General features: G+C 39.7%; 1 protein-coding gene across 2 annotated transcripts in view; it reads left to right on the top strand.

Moving 5' to 3' along the window:
• Positions 1–453: 453 nt before the first annotated feature.
• The window catches only part of LOC118366717 (PTB domain-containing engulfment adapter protein 1-like), a 157,755-nt gene continuing 141,906 nt past the window's right edge, over positions 454–16,302 (top strand). For both annotated transcript variants that reach the window (XM_052493067.1, XM_052493062.1), the window contains exon 1: positions 454–572. The gene's annotated coding sequence lies outside the window, so the exon portion shown is untranslated. The remainder of the gene's footprint in view (positions 573–16,302) is intronic.

The raw sequence follows: 16,302 nt of genomic DNA, 5'->3' as shown, positions 1-16,302 counted from the left end.
TGTTAACAACAATATGAGATCATCCGGGTGTATTATCCAGAATACAAAAAGTAGACAGATAGAACAATCAGTGTTTCAGGGACCTATGGCCCTACTTTTTAATCATCAAATGGCCGTCCTCAGAGGGGTAGTTGATACATCATAGAGACCTTAGAGGAGGGGTGAGGCAAGTTTTAGTTAAACTATTCTTAGGTCTGTGAGTTCGGGAGATCTGGTTGAAAAAACTACATTGACTAATTCAAACAGAGACTCTACCAATTATAATGAGTTAATTGTATGTGGAAATTGTATTTTTTGCATGTTTTCTAGCTGCAAAAAAATCACCCTGAAAGGTGGCACTTGATGTCCAGATGTATGTCAATTTGTTATCACCCCATGATCTGTCGCTTTAAATGTGCAGCTTGCTGGCACTTCCAGTAGATCTGCAACGTTAACCCGAGTACGTTGACGTCACTAAACTTTTCCAGCATATGTGTGTTGAGATGAGATGAGGGCATGAGAGGGTGGGTTGATGTGGTATCGCCGAGGACCATCTTTCAGGACAGCCCGTTAATTAACTGTCGTGTTGTAATGTAAGTCAATTCATATTTTTTTCATACGTTTTTGGAATTGGATTAGCCTACACTTGTTTCAATAGTTTTGTGTTTGGATGTTGATCGAGTCGCATGTTTGTGTAGCCTTTTTGTTGTTTTCTGTACAAAACACGTCCGCGCAGCCGAGTGAAGAATAATAATGAACTTCTTGCAAGTGCAAAATATGTCGAACTTTATACATTTGCTATCAATGTATTTGTAGTGCGGATAGGTCCATTCTATGTTCACATATTCTCAATGTTACTCCGTGATGTTGACAATAAACTTTGTAGCGCGCACTCGAAACGACAGGTTTATTTGCTTCAGCGTGGATGCGAGCGTCAAGTGGCACTAAGTTTTACTGTTGGTAGACATAACGACAGAAGGCAATACTGTATTGAGTGCAATGCTACATATTTGCAATTCGTCTATTGGAATCATGTTCCACAACTGCATGAATAAATCGAGCCACCGAGACACCGTATTTCAGTGCACGCGGGAGGTACATTTTCATTATTGCAGTTTATAAAGACCAGATATAATATAACGGTGTTATTACCAGTTGTAACGGTGTTACGTTGTCATTTCACTGTGGTAAGCCATACTGCTTAAAAACAGTTGCTTACCGATTTTTCAGACTTTCAGGGAATATGTAATTGCCATACAAATTGTACATTTCATTAAACAGCTGATGAAAAAAAAAAAAATAATAATATATACTACTAGGACCTATTTCAATATTGTTGATGTTGTATGTTTATTTCAGACATTTGTGACTGCAGTTGTCATTGTCACTGAGTAAGCTCTGTTTTTCACACTTTCACCATGGTACCTTCAGCAACTTCATACTGGTCATTACTTTGCACTATTTCATCCATGGGGGCAGTCTTTTGCATTTTGCCAAAGATCTGGATTTATTTTCTATTTATTTAACTAGGCAAGTCAGTTTAAGAACAAATTCGTATTTACAATGATGGCCTACTGAGGAACACTGCTTTGTTCAGAGGCAGAATGACCGATTTTTACCTTGTCAGCTTGGGATTCGATACAGCAACCTTTCAGTTACTGGCCCAACGTTCTAACCACTAGGCTACCTGCCACCCCAATTTGTCCTCCAGTGTTTGGGGCAGTGTAGAGATACTGCAGGCACTGTTGTTTTCACCCTGAGGCAAAAGAGGAGCTCCGAATGGAAAAGACATGCAGTCCACGTTTACCTCCCAGAGAACTGTTTATTGCTCTCAGTGCCAAAATGAACTCTGTCCACTAGAGGACATGTGGCATGTCTTTTTGTGGTCATATTTCACATGGTTAATGTACTGCATGATGCTGTCTGTGACTTTTCCACCGACCATGTCTCATACACCATTTCCATTGATGTATGTTTTCATCTCTGAAGTAGTATTGTAGTGTCTGTGGTAATTTGATGAATTGTATAGCCATTACTGCTCTGTTAAAGCTAGAAACATGAGCATTTCACTGCACCTGCGATACCATCTGCAAATCTGTGTACGCAACCAACAAACGTTGGTTTGATTCGATTGATTGACTGTTTTATTAGAAACATGTCCACCTACCAAACATTGTCTGTTACAGTGACCATTACCCGAGAAACAAGGATATTTAGCCAAATGTATCTGGGCAAATAATGTTTCCATTGTGAGCAACTGAAACCTGTCTTGATGCCATGTGCAATGCCTTTAGGCTCTTACACAATGAATTCTACCCCTTTTGCAAATTATTGTGAATGAGCCTTTAAAGCCCAGGATAAAGCAGAGAGCCAACTGATCTTTCTTTCAATTTTCAGTGGTCCTCCATGACCGCGAGAGAAGTAGAAGCGGTCATGGAACACTGGGTAGGATTGGAGCGCATAGTTAAATTAAGGTCATAATATAAGCGAGGCGACAAAAAACCAACATGTTATTCAGCTAAAAACCCCTGAACTGGCATGTAGGCTAAGGCTCCAATGTGTCGTCACACTTTTACTGGGTTTAGGAACATTCCACTGAACTATACCGTACGTAGTCATGCGGCGTTCTGTGAAAGATGCATTTGAAACAAGTCAAGCACCGTCAGTCAGGTGTGTGTTGTGTCTGCAATGGCACTTGTTTGAAGTGCAGTAGACTATAGGGAGGAAGTCCCACAGTAATTTAGGTTGACACAGGTTTGGTATATTGACTCAACCGTAGAGTGTGCAGAATAACATTCTATCTGATCTAGATTGACTCAACCGTAGAGTGTGCAGAATAACATTCTATCTGATCTAGATTGACTCAACTGTAGAGTGTACAGAATAACATTCTATCTGATCTAGATTGACTCAAGCGTAGAGTGTGCAGAATAACATTCTATCTATCTAGATTGAGTGTACAGAATAACATTCTATCTGATCTAGATTGTCTCAACCGTAGAGTGTAGAGTGTGCAGAATAACATTCTATCTGATCTAGATTGACTCAACCTGTAGATTGAGACTGTGCAGAATAACATTCTATCTGATCTCGATTGACTCAACTGCAGAATAACATTCCTGTAGTGTGCAGAATAACATTCTATCTGATCTAGATTGACTCAACTGTAGAGTGTGCAGAATAACATTCTATCTGATCTAGATTGACTCAACTGTAGAGTGTGCAGAATAACATTCTATCTGATCTAGATTGACTCAACTGTAGTGTGCAGAATAACATTCTATCTGATCTAGATCGACTCAAACGTAGAGTGTGCAGAATAACATTCTATCTGATCTAGATTGACTCAACTGTAGTGTGCAGAACAACATTCTATCTGATCTAGATTGACTCAACCGTAGAGTGTGCAGAATAACATTCTATCTGATCTAGATTGACTCAACCGTAGAGTGTGCAGAATAACATTCTATCTGATCTAGATTGACTCAACCGTAGAGTGTGCAGAATAACATTCCATCTGATCTAGATTGACTCAACCGTAGAGTGTGCAGAATAACATTCTATCTGATCTAGATTTACTCAACCGTAGAGTGTGCAGAATAACATTCTATCTGATCTAGATTGACTCAACCGTAGAGTGTGCAGAATAACATTCTATCTGATCTAGATTGTCTCAGAATAAATTCTATCTGATCTAGATTTACTCAACCGTAGAGTGTGCAGAATAACATTCTATCTGATCTAGATTTACTCAACCGTAGAGTGTGCAGAATAACATTCTATCTGATCTAGATTGACTCAACCGTAGAGTGTGCAGAATAACATTCTATCTGATCTAGATTGACTCAACCGTAGAGTGTGCAGAATAACATTCTATCTGATCATCAGCGTATAGACTAACTCAAAGCTGCCATTTTCTGCCTCTTGCTCCTTAGATCTTAGTCTTGACAAGCCTAAATGTTTTATGGTAAATTGATGGATTTTCTTTCATTTGATGTTTTAAATGTTAGAGAATGCTGTGTCATCAAAATCAAATTTCATTCGGTGACTAATTGATATTGACTTAAAGAGAATGGACAGGATACACTTACAAATAATTCATAACATATTGTACAAATTCGAATTTATAACAAAAACATATTGCAGGATCTTTAAAAAAAGAATTGCAGGACGTAACATATAAGAAATGGAGGATTTGGCCAATCTTCGGGTACCTGTTTTGGTTCGTTAGCACTGCTTTCAAAACTACTGACTGAAATGATACAAAAACATTTATAATGCATCTTTAATAGTTTTGTCACTTAGCCATTGTGCCAGGGTTGAGGATTTCCCTTTGCCTAACCTTACAGCAACAACAGTATTCTCCTCAGTGTACTCAGACAACACTTTCAGTGGTCTTTCCAGTCTGTCTGAGTCTTAGACCATACTCACGCGGACTGATAACATCATCGCATTCAGCCGATGCTTACTATCCCTCACTGTCACTGAGATCTCACTGAGATCTCCATCACTCCAAGCCTGGGAGCTGCCTCTATCACTTACTGCTGCATTCTATTGGTCAGAGTTTACTTTTAACCCCATCCTTATAACATAAAAATATATATCTTGAACCAAATAGACCCACTCCTAATGTGACTAGTAATTGAGGTAAACTTAAAAGGTGGTGGACACTCAGTGGAGAACCTGCACTCATCTCAAAGAAATGCTAATAACTAATATCAAGTCTGCTTGCAGGCAATAATGACATGTCTAAATTGTTCTTTCATTAATGGAGGACAGTGTGTGGCAGGAGCGAGTCAGTGAAACAGAGACTTTTGATGTTTTTGTCTTGCTTGACTTGTGCATTGACTCCCTGAAATGTCAAAGCTTTGAATTTCAGACGTAATGAGTGAATTAATCCTCTCTGCACTTATTACACATCTCAATGAATCATTGCCCCTTGCCAATGATGTGGCGGAAAGTTATTAGGTCCTGTAATATTCCCCCTTCGGTGATTATATATGATTTTGTCTTAATTGTTCCAGGCAGATGGGCATTGTTGTTATTGAATAAAGACTTTCCAAGCTGTGATGGGACCCTTTGTTATTCAAACAATGTATGGAACTGGAAGTCTTTTAGAACCACCCGAGCTACTGTATCAAAGATAATACTGCTCAACTCCCAGGCACACTTTATAATGTATTTTCACAGTCAATGTTTTCTTTAATGTCTCAATTGATTGCACTTTTGTGTGTTTTCTACTTCTGTACGAATACTTTGCATGGGAAAGCATTGTAAAACAATCACAGACTGAGTTGTAAAAGAGTAGTACATTTCTGAAAATCCATTTTGTGTGAAATCATGTTGGAATGAAAACATTCTAATATTCATGACCTCATAGAAAAAAGGTATTGTGAATGAAGTAAAGAACCACAGGGATGCTGGCCCTTGTTGACTCCAAAGCTCGACCACATTTGTGTCAAGTTGTTTGGATGTCTTTTTTGTGGTGGACCATTCTTGATAAACACAGGAAACTGTTGAGGGTGAAAAACCCAGCAGCATTGCAGTTCTTCACACAAACCTACTACCATAACCCTTTCAAAGGCACTTGAATATTTTGTCTTACCCATTCACCCTCTGAATGGCACACATACACATACACCATGACTGAAAGCTTAAACATCCTTCTTTAACCTGGCTCCTCCCATTCATCTACACCGATTGAAGTGGATTTAACAAGTGACATCAAGAAGTGATCACAGCTTTCACCTAGATGCACCTGGTCAGTCTGTGTCATGGAAAGAGCATGTGTTCTTATTGTTTTGTATACTCAGTGTAAATATATATGTTATCCACCGTATAATAAGACATTTGACAGCTCATACATGACAAGTAAATAAGCATTATACCTTTTTAAATATGTTAATTAAATATCTTACAATGTCCTTGTTATTTCATGTGTACCGCTACATTCTTTGGTCTGGTACTCAATGTACAATATTCTCTGGGCACAGCCAGACTTTCGGGATGTCCTTTAAAAACAAGCTCTCAACAGTTTGATCTCCAAGGAAGTGGTGACCACTGTACAAGGGCGGTCAGAGACACAATATATCACTTCGCATAGATTCTGGTGTTCCACCAACGTCAGCGGGGAAATGGCTTTGTAAGATTTCATAATTTGTGAGACCATACCAGAGCAACCAGATACGAATTATTAGAGCATTGTAATACAGTGGAAGCATGCTATGCCACTGTTTATAGTTACAAGTTAAGTATAACTATAATACATCTAAGATGTATCAAACCAATTGTATGCAGCTCGGGGCTCATGTTATGCATTTGGCTAGATATCAAGATCAGCTTTTTGGTTACAACAGAGACATTCAGTCCCCTCCTGGATCAAGATCCCTGTTGCCTAAATAGTTTTGTGTCAAAGACCTTCCCTCTCGGTCTCGAGTGAGCCCCACCTCAGTAGGCTAGGTCCTGGGTACTCGTACCAGATCCGTCTCAGCGGAGGCGGGATGTCCATTAATTCAGAGTTGAACATCAGCACACACGTTCAAAAGTCCTCCACGTGCTTTCCAGTCTTTGTTCATATCAGACACAGCTAAGTCATTGTTAGCAAAGAAAGGTTTACAAAGGCCTACACTATGGAGCTGCTTGCTTGTCAAGACATGAACATTATTTACACAAATCACTGGTTAAATACAAAGTGAATATTGTAATAATGCTATTCTGTAGTCTAGCACTATATAATTGTTTAAAAAACAGATTCATTCCCGAAGTCGTTCATTTATCAGCTGAACATCAACTGTTGGGTGAAAAGAGCAGCAACTCCTCATACATATAGATGATTGCTGCTCAGAAAGAAATGTGTTCTAATAATCCCAGTCACTGCATAACATTCCTAAATGCAATCTCGGGAAAATACAACCGTTTTGATGGTAATTACTGAAAAGAGAGGGATCCCAGCTGCATCAGACAGGTGATCATGCTTCAGTCATGTAGCCACCATGCTGCATCAGACAGGTGATCATGCTTCAGTCATGTAGCCACCATGCTGCATCAGACAGGTGATCATGCTTCAGTCATGTAGCCACCATGCTGCATCAGACAGGTGATCATGCTTCAGTCATGTAGCCACCATGCTGCATCAGACAGGTGATCATGCTTCAGTCATGTAGCCACCATGCTGCATCAGACAGGTGATCATGCTTCAGTCATGTAGCCACCATGCTGCATCAGACAGGTGATCATGCTTCAGTCATGTAGCCACCATCCTGCATCAGACAGGTGATCATGCTTCAGTCATGTAGCCACCATGCTGCATCAGACAGGTGATCATGCTTCAGTCATGTAGCCACCATGCTGCATCAGACAGGTGATCATGCTTCAGTCATGTAGCCAACATGCTGCATCAGACAGGTGATCATGCTTCAGTCATGTAGCCACCATGCTGCATCAGACAGGTGATCATGCTTCAGTCATGTAGCCACCATGCTGCATCAGACAGGTGATCATGCTTCAGTCATGTAGCCACCATGCTGCATCAGACAGGTGATCATGCTTCAGTCATGTAGCCACCATGCTGCATCAGACAGGTGATCATGCTTCAGTCATGTAGCCACCATGCTGCATCAGACAGGTGATCATGCTTCAGTCATGTAGCCACCATGCTGCATCAGACAGGTGATCATGCTTCAGTCATGTAGCCACCATGCTGCATCAGACAGGTGATCATGCTTCAGTCATGTAGCCACCATGCTGCATCAGACAGGTGATCATGCTTCAGTCATGTAGCCACCATGCTGCATCAGACAGGTGATAATGCTTCTTTCTAAAATAGCACAACTGCCTGATAATATGGACCATGTACAAGCCCCAAAGATTTTCATCAATATGTTATTGGGCACATTTCTGGAGGGGAACATTACATTTGAAATGGTTTAATATAGGCTGTAATGTATGTCATCACTGGGGGGGGGTGATTTTATTTTTGTTTTCTAAACAATCAGTGTAAATATCAGATTTTATGGTAGGCTATAAAAGGTACTGGCCCAGACTGCAAATGAAACATGAGATCACCAACGATTTAAATTCTGCGTGCAAAACTAGCTTTTCATTTGATCTTGGCCCTGGCCAGTAATTTTCTCATTTGGGCCACTGTCAATTTTACAGTGACTTATAGCGACCTTTAATAAAATGACTCTTGTTGACCTCATGCATATTTGTAATTGAACGTTCACTCTGCAGCACATTTTCCTCACACATGTCCTTGTAAACTGCAGTGTATTAACGAAGCAACTAAATATAAGCGCTGTAATTATTTATTTTTACCCCTAATCTTTGACAGTAACATGAATAAACTTTTAATAGTTTGGTGTCAAAGGTGATGTAAAGCTTAATAAAATGCAGGCTGTCATCATGGTTATATGATGTCAGGTCTATATTGGTGTCTCGATTCAGTCGAGCCTGCATTGCAGATCTTTTCCCCTTTGGTTTAAACAAAATCACAAAATGGTTGTGGGGACTGTAAGAACCTATTTTTACTAGTTTAACTAGTTTTCTTTAGACGTGTGTGTTTAAAAAAAAATACATATAATTCACCTTTATTTGACCAGGTAGGCAAGTTGAGAACAAGTTTTCATTTACAATTGCGACCTGGCCAAGATAAAGCAAAGCAGTTCGACACATACAACAACACAGAGTTACACATGGAGTAAAACAAACATACAGTCAATAATACAGTATAAATAAGTCTATATACAAAGTGAGCAAATGAGGTCAGATAAGGGAGGTAAAGGGAAAAAAAGGCCATGGTGGCAAAGTAAATACAATATAACAAGTAAAACTCTGGAATGGTAAATTTGCAGTGGAAGAATGTGCAAAGTAGAAATAAAGAAAATGGGGTGCAAAGGAGCAAAATAAATAAATAAACTAAATAAATATAGTAGGGAAAGAGGTAGTTGTTTGGGCTAAATTATAGGTGGGCTATGTACAGGTGCAGTAATCTGTGAGCTGCTCTGACAGTTGGTGCTTAAAGCTAGTGAGGGAAATAAGTGTTTCCAGTTTCAGAGATTTTTGTAGTTCGTTCCAGTCATTGGCAGCAGAGAACTGGAAGGAGAGGCGGCCAAAGAAAGAATTGGTTTTGGGGGTGACCAGAGAGATATACCTGCTGGAGCGCGTGCTACAGGTGGGTGATGCTATGGTGACCAGCGAGCTGAGATAAGGGGGGACTTTACCTAGCAGGGTCTTGTAGATGACATGGAGCCAGTGGGTTTGGCAGGTGCAGGCAGCGATCGGTTGAAGAGCATGCATTTAGTTTTACTTGTATTTAAGAGCAATTGGAGGCCACGGAAGGAGAGTTGTATGGCATTGAAGCTTGCCTGGAGGGTTGTTAACACAGTGTCCAAAGAAGGGCCAGAAGTATACAGAATGGTGTTGTCTGCGTAGAGGTGGATCAGAGACTCACCCGCAGCAAGAGCGACATCATTGATGTATACAGAGAAGAGAGTCAGTCCAAGAATTGAACCTTGTGTCACCCCCATAGAGACTGCCAGAGGTCCGGACAGCAGACCCTCCGATTTGACACACTGAACTCTATCAGAGAAGTAGTTGGTGAACCAGGCGAGGCAATCATTTAAGAAACCAAGGCTGTCGAGTCTGCCGATGAGGATGTGGTGATTGACAGAGTCGAAAGCCTTGGCCAGATCAATGAATACGGCTGCACAGTAATGTTTCTTATCGATGGCGGTTAAGATATCGTTTAGGACCTTGAGCGTGGCTGAGGTGCACCCATGACCAGCTCTGAAACCAGATTGCATAGCAGAGAAGGTATGGTGAGATTCGAAATGGTCGGTAATCTGTTTGTTGACTTGGCTTTCGAAGACCTTAGAAAGGCAGGGTAGGATAGATTTAGGTCTGTAGCAGTTTGGGTCAAGAGTGTCCCCCCCTTTGAAGAGGGGGTTGACCGCAGCTGCTTTCCAATCTTTGGGAATCTCAGACGACACGAAAGAGAGGTTGAACAGGCTAGTAATAGGGGTGGCAACAATTTCGGCAGATAATTTTAGAAAGAAAGTGTCCAGATTGTCTAGCCCGGCTGATTTGTAGGGGTCCAGATTTTGCAGCTCTTTCAGAACAACAGCTGACTGGATTTGGGAGAAGGAGAAATGGGGAAGGCTTGGACGAGTTGCTGTGGGGGGTGCAGTGCTGTTGACCGGGGTAGGAGTAGCCAGGTGGAAAGCAGAGCCAGCCGTAGAAAAATGCTTATTGAAATTCTGAATTATAGTGGATGTATCAGTGGTGACAGTGTTTCCTATCTTCAGTGAAATGGGCAGCTGGGAGGAGGTGTTCTTATTCTCCATGGACTTTATAGTGTCCCAGAACTTTTTTGAGTTTGTGTTCCAGGAATCAAATTTCTGCTTGAAAAAGCTAGCCTTGGCTTTTCTAACTGCCTGTGTATAATGGTTTCTAGCCCTGAACAACTGCAAATCACGGGGGATGTTCAATGCTAATGCAGAACGCCATAGGATGTGTGTGGGCAGTATTTTGTAAACAAAGATAAGCTGTGCAATGGAAGGTTTAAATGGATTCCTAATCCACCTGCCCTGTCTCTTATGACAACACTTAGCCTCAGGTTGCACACATTTGTTTTTTTTCAGTCACTTAACTATTTAACAGCAGATTTATCAGAAAAGAATGCCTTTCCAAAAAAAACTTCCAATCATGTGTAATTTCTGTAAATGCAATTTTGATAAGCTTGTTGAGATGGGACCCACCTGCTTGCTAAATCCATAATTTTCTCATGCAGAATGTCTCAGAACCTATAATGGCACACTCTGTGTATTTGGTTGGTCCTAATCTCCTGTGGGCATATTCTGTGTTTAGACCAAGAGAATTTGCCCCATAACCCCAGCGTTGCAAGCATCATGCACTACCAACTGAACCTATAAACAGTTTGTTACTGCTTGTTTTGAGGTAAACAAATTCCCACATTTTCAAGTGTAATGTTTTGTATTTTAGAGATATTACGATGTCTTTTACTTCCTTAACCCTGATGTTTACTGTCATCTTGAATCCATGCTAAGGCCAATCCCACCACTATAACTAAGTTAGAGTTGTCGCCATGAAGTTAAATTGATAAGGCTGTTAATTGTAGAATTGATCAGGCTGTTGATTGTGGCCTGTGGAATGTTGTCCCACTCCTCTTCAATGGCTGTGCAAATTTGCTGGAAATTGGCGGGAACTGTAAAACAGTTTCTGACAGTTTGTGTAGAAATTCTTCGGTTGTGCAAACTCACAGTTTCATCAGCTGTTCAGGTTGCTGGTCCCAGACCATCCCACAGGCGAAGAAGCCAGATGTGGAAGTCCTGGGCTGGCATGGTAACATTTGGTCTGCGGTTGTGAGGCCGGTTGGACGTACTGCCAAATTCTCTAAAATGATGCTTGAGGCGGCATATGGTAGAAAAATGAACATTCAATTCTCTGACAACACCTCTGGTGTACATTCCTGTAGTCAGCATGCCAATTGCATGCTCCCTGAAAACTTGAGACATCTGTGGCATTGTGTTGTGTGACAAATTTTCACATTTTAGAGTGGCCTTTTGAGAGAAATAAGCTTTTTGTGCATATGGAACATTTCTGGGATCTTTTATTTCCACCCATGAAACAAGGGATCAACATTTTACATGTTGCCTGTATATTTTTGTTTAGTATATTATTTGCGAGGAAGTTGCTACCATTTAAAAGTTTGTCTACCATTTATTTACAAGCTGCTTATGTCATCAATGATAATCTTATTGAGTTGTGTTGTAAATCACATCAAGAAAGAACGTTCACCTCTTTTCACTGTTTTAATGTCGACCACTTATTGTCAAAACAAACTCACAGCAATTGAATATCAATGAGTTTCAAACAGTCACATCGTGGACATAGTTATACTTTTTAATTAATTAATAACAGTCTCCAAAATGTAATTTGTTGATGAATGTGTTATTGCTTTTTTAATTGATGAGGTAATAGAATATGGAACATAGCATTGCACAATTAGCTAGTTAGGATTCAAGATGGCTGCCTGTTCTGGATTCATATATGTTGTACATCTCTGCTGTACCAGAAGCTGCAACCTTCCCTACACTTCCTTATCAGAAACAGCTTTTTCCAAGGATTCACATATGTCAAACTCATTTCTGTTATGGTTAGTATTGAGTGCATTAAGGCTATGCTTTAAGGGCTGTTTTGCTGTGTTAGATCAATGTATGCTGTGTTAGATCAATTTATGCCGTGTTAGATCAATCTATGCTGTGTTAGATCAATCTATGCTGTGTTAGATCAATCTATGCCGTGTTAGATAAATCTATGCTGTGTTTTATCAATCTATGCTGTGTAAGATCAATCTATGCTGTGTTAGATCAATCTATGCTGTGTAAGATCAATCTATGCTGTGTAAGATCAATCTATGCTGTGTTAGATCAATCTATGCTGTGTAAAATCAATCTATGCTGTGTTAGATCAATCTATGCTGTGTTAGATCAATCTATGCTGTGTTAGATCAATCTATGCCGTGTTAGATCAATCTATGCTGTGTTAGATCAATCTATGCTGTGTTAGATCAATCTATGCTGTGTTAGATCAATCTATGCTGTGTTAGATCAATCTATGCTGTGTTAGATCAATCTATGCTGTGTTAGATCAATCTTTGCCGTGTTAGATCAATCTATGCTGTGTTAGATCAATCTATGCTGTGTTAAATCAATCTATGCTGTGTTAGATCAATCTTTGCCGTGTTAGATCAATCTATGCTGTGTTAGATCAATCTATGCTGTGTTAGATCAATCTATGCCGTGTTAAATCAATCTATGCTGTGTTAGATCAATCTATGCTGTGTTAGATCAATCTATGCTGTGTTAGATCTGTTTTGATCTGGATTCAAAGGTTGAGTGTTTTTATCTCTTGTTCCCTTGTAATCGTGTTGCCCTCAAAACATCATTTTTTTCTTTGGAATGTTTATTTTTTACTCAAACAGACCTTGTAAAGGCGGCTCTGAGTTTTTACTTCTCAAATCTCTTGCTGTATAGTGTGAGAACTTTATTACTTAGCCACCCATCGTGGAGTGGATTACGTGTCAAGTGTCTGCATTCACGGTAGCCTGGCAGACATTCCCTTCGTTCAGCTCCACAGGAGTTGACGAACAGCGTTCGGAGCTGACGGCTCACAGAACCCAGCTAAGCAGAGCTAAGAAACAGTCTGGTATTGGCATTGGCACTGACATTACGACTGCTGGAAACACAGCAAGGCATGTCTTTTGTAGATCAACACCCCTTGAGAAATGACCGGCATGTATTTCTGAAAAGTTTCTCTTTCTATTTTTTGTCAAAGAGAGCTACTGAGAAGTAATCGATTTGTGAAAAGATCACACTATGTGCAAAATGGCAGCTTTTAATGTCCACATGATTCCGTAATGACTTTTTATGTCTCTTTTATTTCTAGCAGGGTGCCATTCATATCACACTCATTAGTCTTGATTTCCCATTCATTTTCAAAGTCCCCAGCCTCGCGGCACTTTGGCATTTTTCATCGCTTCTGACAACATGCCTGTAGTATCCTACTGCTCGTAATGAATCGGGGAATTATCTGTATTTTATTGGTTTGTTTAGTGCTTTAGGGGGAAAGGGCTGATAGCTCCATTCGTCCTCTATGGGCCAGACTGCATATCTCATCGTGGCAGGCCTGAAACGTCTTTGGGTCATATATTTTGGCAAGGCTGCAGACGGTGTGATACATAACTTAGGTCCGATAAGTAAGTTATTCATTCTGGTTCCCTCAATCAGTCAAGGCTAGAGAGAACTCCCAGGCAGACGCCCTCATAAAGTTAATCCACATAAAAACTAATGAGATTTATAGGGTAACCATTACAATGCTGCCTCCTCGTGCCAAAAGAATCCATATTTACTCTGTTTAATGCTGTTGTTTATGCTCACAGTTGACTTGTCAGTTCTCGAGGCCTGCAGATAAGGGTGTTGATTCAAAACTCTGGGCATCCTTTCTCTATCCTTGGATCAGTTGATTCATGGTTGATGTTGGAAGTGATTATGGCATGATTTTCTCAAAACATATATTCTGTATTGAACTCTGAATGGATCAGAGTCATCTTTGCAGTATAGGCTACAGGCTTAATAGTATGGTTAGCTCACTGAAGATGATTGTTTATAGTCAAATGTTATTTACTGTCAAAACCAAGGGCTGTGTGAGCATGTGAAGTCAAGTTGTACCAACGTTGTATATTGCAATTGTATTTCTCACCTGACAAAGGTACACATTTTGTCTTTAAAGGTGTTAGACGTCATCAACTGGCTGAATAGGGTTGCAGAATTCTGGGAACTTTCAATAAATTCTCTGTTTTTCACAAAATCACAGTTGGAAGATTCCCGGAATCAGGAGGGAATAAACGAAACATTCAGAATCCTTCAACCAGGATTTCTGGAAAACCAGAGAAAACCAAAGTCCCTGGTATTTTGCATCCCTATGGCTGACAGAATCAAAGACTTCCTTTCTCAGTGTTGTCCCACTAAGGATTTGGGAGAGTTCCTTTTGCTCCGGATACAATATTTATTTGAGCGACAGAATTAAAGTGCGATTCCAACTAGGGCTGTCAAACTGTAAAAATAATGAATCACGATTAATCACATGATTTTCTGAAGTCAATCGCAATTCATCTCAACTTTTGAATTTGCTCAAATTTGTCCCTAAAATATTTTTTTCATTTAAGAAACAGTGCATTGAATTACAGGCATAATGTACTATGCTTCGACTTTAATGGACGGAAACACAAAACCTTCTGTATCAGAATGTTTTTAACAGGACCATAAACAACACAAACTTCACTGTAACGTACTATTACATTTATTAGCTAGTAATGCTCCCGATGTTTAATTAAGTAGGCCTACTCCCCCCACACACATACTGTTAAAGCTTCAGGCATTTTAAATGAGTTCTCCCAATTTCTGATTAGAGGGCTGACTATAGGAGAAAATAACTGTCTCTATGAATAACAAGAACATAGGGCTTTTAACCCTCTACTGCACACATTTAGGTTTTTCATGAAAATAAATAGTCCATCCTATTTTATGGAATATTTAAGCCTTTAATAATAGTAAAAAATACAAACACTTTTAACCCCCCCCCCCCTTCTACTCATTTATATGTGAAATATAAATGAGTAGAAAAAAGCATTATTTTTACAAGGTGGTCCTGAACTTGTATTTCACTGCCTCTCAAACCGGATTCTCGGTCAGTTTTTCTTTGCTGTCACTGTCCTCAAGCTGACACATATTCTAAGTGTCGTGTCTTTGGCTATGCCGGATTAAGTGATATGACATGCTATTCTATAAAATCCTTTCTCTGTATTTAATATTATCTGATTGAGCTAATCATGTAAATGTAATTAACTCATTGGATTGGTTACAGACATGTCATCACATATTGTCATGTGTAGAAATAGTAAAAATATATATATATGGGGGTGAGGGGCAAAAAGGTTTTCTGTTGCCTGAGGGCAATGATGTGAGGTAGAGCGGTAACAATAGAACAGCCGGGACATTCAGTCTATAAGTATCTGCTAGGGAATGTTGTCGGGAAGCCTATTAGCATACACAGGGCCTAATGAATACTTTTCATATATGCTATTGGAAGATAATAATTTGGTTGTGTTTATGATGGTCTTAGGTAACATAAGAATAGAAAATAACAATTATTTCAAAGAACATAACAACCTTTTCATTTGTTTTTGTTACTCTATTCCAAAAGGGTATTCAACTCTTACCCTACGAGGTCCGGAGCCTGATGGTTTTGTGTTCTACCTGATAGTTAATTGCACCTACCTGGTGTCACAGGTCTAAATCAGTTCCTGATTGGAGGGGAATAATGCAGTGGAACTGGCTTTGAGGTCCAGAGTTGAGTTTGAAGGCTCTAGGCTATAAGTTAAAAACTACTAGTTCAAGGGTCAAATCCATCACAAGGAGATCCGTTGTCATTTTGTTTGGGCAGGTCTAAAGAAAAATTGTGGAAATTAGAAAAGGTATATCAATATAAAACAGTAGCATATTTTAAGTTCATCATGTTACTGTAACGTCTTTCTTCGTTTGTAGAAAGAGAGTCGGATCGAAATGCAGCGTGGTGGTTACTCATGACTTTAATGAAAAAAGTGACACATGAAATAACTATACAAATACAAAACAACAAACGGAACGTGAAACCTAATTACAGCCTATCTGGTGAACACTACACAGAGACAGGAACAATCACCCACGAAATACACAGAGAAACCCCGGCTACCTAAATACGATT

The sequence above is a fragment of the Oncorhynchus keta genome, chromosome 34, assembly GCF_023373465.1.
Source record: "Oncorhynchus keta strain PuntledgeMale-10-30-2019 chromosome 34, Oket_V2, whole genome shotgun sequence".
Classification (NCBI taxonomy): Eukaryota; Metazoa; Chordata; class Actinopteri; order Salmoniformes; family Salmonidae; genus Oncorhynchus; species Oncorhynchus keta.
This window is presented reverse-complemented; position numbering and strand designations above follow the sequence as displayed.